General features: G+C 40.9%; 1 long non-coding RNA gene across 1 annotated transcript; it reads left to right on the top strand.

The window, feature by feature from the left end:
* Window positions 1-3,205: 3,205 nt before the first annotated feature.
* Window positions 3,206-5,449, top strand: LOC108543473 (uncharacterized). The gene is made up of 3 exons (XR_001889582.1): window positions 3,206-3,312; window positions 4,470-4,517; window positions 5,279-5,449. It is a non-coding gene; the product is annotated as an uncharacterized LOC108543473 (long non-coding RNA).
* The last annotated feature ends 383 nt before the right edge of the window (window positions 5,450-5,832 follow it).

Raw genomic sequence — 5,832 nt, 5'->3', positions numbered from 1 at the left:
TGGATGAATAAAAATTAAAATTATAAAATCTTATAGTTGGTAATAACCTTGAAAGTCATATGGTCAACATTTCTTCCCAAAGCAAGAATATGTTCAGCCGTATCTCTCACAGGTTAGTAGATGTATAGGTTTGCTATTGTCAAACTGGCCAAAACTCAGTGGTTTAAACAATATTCTCATGTGTGAGTTTGGAGGTTGGCTAGGTGGCTTTGGTTCACACATCTCTTATGCTCTTATTGGGACATGTGGGCTAATCAAGGCTTTTTCTTCCCATGGAGATGACAGAAATACAAGAGGGCACATCCAGCCATGCAAGCACAATTCAAGCCCAAACAGAAGTTGCATTACATCTACCAGATTCCAACTGGCCAAAGAAAGTCACATAATTAGGCCCAATTTCAAGAAGCAGGGAAGTAACTGTTCACTATGAGGTCATGGCTGGAAGGCAAATGCAATGTTGGGGAAACAACTGGGGTCAATTATGCATTCTGCCAGGTTAGGTCATGGCAGAATGACCTAGTCAGTTAGGTCAATCATGGAGGACATCATCTTGGCTTTATTTTTAGCATTTCAGCTGCATCCATGCTTCTTGTAGAGCATAGCAGCATGTTTTCTTGGAATGTCAGGGACACATCTTAGCTCAAATATTTTTTTTTCATCATTTGCTGTACCTGACAGCCACATGTGATAGCTACCATTCATGGAACACCTGCTAATTTTCAGGTACTGTACTTGGTGTTTTATATAATATATTGCTTTTAAAGCTTGCAACAAGCCTTCAAGGTAGGTATTATTAATCCTACTTCTACCTGAGAAAAGTGAGAATCAGAGAGGCGAAGTTACTTACCCAAAGTTTCACCACTTAAAAGTGGCAGAGCCTGAATTCTAAGTCTATTCAACTCCAAAGCTGTAATACCATGTTGCCAATGTCACAGATTGGTGAGGATTTTATAAAGGGAAGGATGGTTTTATGTAGAATATGGAAAGACAAGCTATAGTTTATCAAGACAAGAAAACTCCAATGTCATGTGTTCCCTTCTGTAGTCTCAGAGCCTGAGTTCCCTACCCTGTGCCCAGTAGATGCTTAATTAAAAGTTCAGACCTCTGAAGGATTACTTCTGTTTTGGAAAATGCCATGCCTCTTGAGTCATATTTATTCAGCTCAAGTTGCTTTTTTTTTTTTTTTTTTTTTTTTTTTTTTTTTTTTTTTTTTGAGACAGTCTCACTCTGTCACCCAGGCTGGAGTGCAGCAGTGTGCTCTTGGCTCACTGCAACCTCCACCTCCTTGGTTCAAGCGATTCTCCTGCCTTAGCCTCCTGAGTAGCTGGGATTATAGGCAGGCACCACCACCCCCGCCCCACCCCCCGGTTCATTTTTGTACTTTAGTAGAGATGGGGTTTCATCATGTTGGCCAGGCTGGTCTCAAACTCCTGGCCTCAAGCGATATGCCCTCCTCAGCCTCCCAAAGTGCTGGGATTACAGGCGTGAGCCACTGTGCCTGGCCAAGTTGCAATTCTTTTCTTTCTAACCTTGTGCCAGTTATCAATGTGTTGGCTGTCTGCTCCAAATTCAGCCTTCTATTCCTCTTCTGACATCATGGACTGGGGCGCTATTTCTCCTTTCCAGAGAGCATGATGTTAACCTTAGCCAGTAGAGGGGGCTGGAGGGACCCTGCAGGAGGTGGGGGCTTCTGGTTCTGGTGCACCTCCTTTTCCTTCTTGCTGCTTGCTGATGCATGGCCCATCAGCAGTGGCATGGGGGTGGGAGCAGGGTTTGGGGGTTGAGGGTACATATGTAGTTCAGCTCTGTCCCACCCATGTATGCCCAGAGTGTGCAGTTCATTGGCCACCTTGCAGCCCTGGCCTGGGCCTGGTAACCACGTTGCTGTGGCCCTCCTGATATGACTTTGTCCACTTAAGGCTCATGTTGGGATACCCCACCTACCTCTGTGTGCCTGCCCCCAGCATCAACTTACCTGCTCCCTGGAGGCTTGTATTCCGCTTACTCCACAACTGTGAGCCAACTCTGGCCCTGGGAATCCAGCAAACTTCTCGACCATTCGTGTTCTCTAGTGAGGTCCAATCCTGCTGTGAGTACCCTCCCTCAGCCCTAGGGTACCCTTCAGAGTGCTCCTTACATCTTTGTATTTACTCTTTTAGCATTAGTTTAATAATTTTTATATTAAACTTTCTCTGTTTAAGTTACTGTGAATTTCTGCCTCCTAGTTAAACCCAGGCTATTACATACCTTGAGTCAAAACCTCCTCTTTGGTAACTCAGATATTCTGGTTATGTTGTTTTCTCTAGATCTATGTACATTATATTTGTTTCCTTTCCTATTAACATGCTATTTGGTGCTTAAGAAGTACTTATTGAGTTGACTTGAGATCACATATAACCTGGATAGATGTGTTTGCAAAGCCTTTTTACTTAAAGAAATTATGTGGGTTGTGAACTAGACTGTTGCTTCTCAACATGCAATATGTGCTAAAGGATCCTTTTTAAAATCTAATTTCTAAATTTGTCATAACCAATGGCTTTGTAATCATAATAAAGTGCTAGAGAATGGAATTTTAAAATGACGTAGAACAGCAGCTCATTTTTTGTTTAGTATTAGACTCCACAAACATATGATTACTCTATCAAACTGCTATAAAAGTTCCTAAATGTTTACCCTCAGTTTCTGTACTTGCGTTACCATGGACTGGTAACACAGTCTGTGGACCACACTTTCAATAGCACTCATCAGGGCTGTTCCACCAATGCCCAGGAGTTTCTACTCCCTGATTCTCAAATCTAATCCTCTTGTTGCACCTTGCTTGCCTATGGAGGGGTTGTTTTACAACTTCAGGGTTGTAGTGACAAGAGTCTCATCCATCCTCAGGTCTGTCCACACACTTTCTCCATCCAGCACATGCTCCTACTCAGCATTACTTCCATGAGTCCATCCTAACCTATTGTAATGTGGGTTTCTTTCTCATACCCACAGTCCCTCTTCCATAGATCATATAGTAGCGGTGGCAATGAAGTGTCCCCATATTTCCCTGGGCTGCAGGCCACTGAATTCAAAAACAGGCACAGCACTACTCTCCCTCCCTGCTCCCCACCCACTATGTTTGCAGCTGATAAGAGCTAGAAGCTGAGGGTTATTTGCATATGTAACTTGTCTTGACAGCATGGATTGCACCTACCGGTAGAGCCAAAAGCCATGTGTCAAAGCTTGAATTCAGCCAATCAGGCAGGAAAATACAAATGAACTAGCTGTGAGGTCCAGCAAAAACACCATAATTGTAGCTTTGAATGTTGAATAGAGGTGAGCTATAATTCCTAATCTCTCTGTCCTTTTATTCTGATGTGGGCATAGCATCCTCCTGTCTCTTAATTATTATCATTATACCAGTCTAGCTAAAACTGTATTTGTAAAATCCATGGTAATTCCATCGAGTTTACTTCCTCATCTTTTCTCTGGGTTTGCGTCCTGCCTTCCCAGCTCAGTTTGTCAGCCAGGGATTCATTCTGTATTCAGTAGAGCTTCCATCCCATTGTTGGTGTTCACTAGATTGTAATAGAAATGCCATGCCACTGAATTGTGAAGTGAAGGTGTATTACATTGATACTGCCCCAATTTTACAGATGCTGCTCAGTGCCAAAGAGCTTTAATAAAATGCCCAAGGTCACAGAGCAAATCCATTGTAGAATCAGGGGCGGAACCAGCTGTTGTGAATTTTGAGCCCACATCTCTTTTCAGGGTATCAGACTGCCTCTCAGAGCCACAAGAGATACTCTTATCAATGTTGTTTGGTGGGTGTCCAGTTTACTGCAGTCGATACTGCCAAATGAAATCTTCAAATGCCAGAAGTATGCTGTCAGACACTCTTCACCTTTATGAACTTCAGCGTTATAAGCAGCAGCAGCACAGACACAGCCAGGAAATCTATAACCACAGTTAACGCCGATTGTTAAAAGTGTGTCTGCTTGGAAGTTGTTTTTGCCTGACAATGATTGATGCTAACAGTCATTAAAACAACGGTGACAAAAATAACAAAAACCACAACCACTTGAAACAAAATCTAAGCTACCAGAAAGGTGGTGCATGGCTTCTATAGGGAACCTGGAAATCATGTCGCAAATAACCCAAATAATCTAATACGAAATGATAGTCGTGTTGAATATGCTGTTTCCAAACACTTCTTCCTTCTTCCTTCCTTTTTTCTTCCTTTTTTCCACAGAATATTATGATCACTTGCCCCTCACTCTACTCTCCAGTCATTGGTGTTGGGTCAAGGCCTGTTGAAGTAGGGGTATGGAGACCTGGATGAAAAATAATTTAATGTAAATTGCGAGCATGCATTCTAACATTTAAAATATACTAACTACTCAGGGCAAATACTGTGATGGATGTTTTAACTACCTTCACCCTAATTCTTACACCACTCTCGCAAGATAAATTTTATTCTCTCCATTTTATAGATGAGGAAACCAAATCTCAGAGAAGGTAACTTGCTCATCATCTAGATGGTAAGTGACTGGGTTTCAAACTTGGGTCTTTCTGGCTCTAAATCTCATCCTTTTTCTGCCCTACTCCTCACTTTCCCTTTAAGAAATGGTAAGTTATATTAATTAGTAGTAGTGGCTTATTTATTTATCTTTAACACCAACTATTGGTGTTTGGTTGGGGTTGCAATAACAGTCAATGTGAATTGGCCAAAATGTGAGCAAAGTCTGGGTAGTGAAAGCAGAAAAAGTTAACAGTTAAAAGTCAGTATTCTGACTCTGCTGTATAGGTTTGGTTTTTAGATTACCAATTGCTAATCATAAAGTCAAAGGAAAATGATAAGAAAGGAATCCTAACTTTCCTGGCATTTTAAGTCATGTGTTCTTCAATGACTTTAAAGCTTGACTATTGAGGACATGAGAAGGAATTTGAGCTGGGGATGCTTTCTCGGTGAGATTGAGAAGCTTTTCTTGTTCTGCCCTCATCCCCTGCTCGCCCCTCAATTCCATGGTGCATAAAATCCCAAATCTGTTCACTTTTTTGACTAAATTAGACTGAGCAAAATAGACTTGGGAATTCATCTTGTTCACAGGCTTAGTGGATATCTTTGTCTAGGGATGATTTAATATAATGTAGAAACAGTAATAATTATAAGGATATCTTAAATATGTTTGACTTCTTTATTTCTGTGAGATCATGGCATTACAACGGCTTACTTGTAGAATATATCAACACTTAATTCTTTTAGAATCAGTAGGCAGCAGTTAATGACTTCATTTTGCAGATGGCAAGACTGAGGCATATGGCCACGTTGAAAGACCTGCCTGGGGAAATGCCTTCAATGATGGGGAACATAAGCCAAGATCTGGAACTTCTTAATTCTTCATTTGATGTCAACTTAACAATACATTAGACTTGCAGATATTGCTGGCATTCTCTACATTGCAACCATTTTAATTTCATAACAAATTTCTGGCTGAAATCTATAAAAGTATCATTGAAACAATGTTTCTATAGTAGAATTCTAACAGTGAGTGAGGTATATTCTGCTCCATCAGCAATGATGTGTGAGAAAGAATATTCTAAATGATCCCAAACAGAGTTTTAGCTTCTGTGAGGACACTAGGGAAATATGAGACATAATCCTACCTTAAAAATAATTCAGGGTCTGATTTGAGAAAATAATTGCACTCTCATGAAGTAATCACAGCACAAAATATGTGGTGCTGACAAAAATAGCAAGAGGGATCAAGGGAACACAGAGATTGCCTAGGAGGTGGAGGGTCCATGGAAACAATAGTTGTTGAATCTTAAAGGGTGGAAATGTTTCAACAAGGA

This window comes from Rhinopithecus bieti, unplaced genomic scaffold (assembly GCF_001698545.2).
Source record: "Rhinopithecus bieti isolate Rb0 unplaced genomic scaffold, ASM169854v2 scaffold_23405, whole genome shotgun sequence".
In the NCBI taxonomy this organism is placed as follows: Eukaryota; Metazoa; Chordata; class Mammalia; order Primates; family Cercopithecidae; genus Rhinopithecus; species Rhinopithecus bieti.
This window is presented reverse-complemented; position numbering and strand designations above follow the sequence as displayed.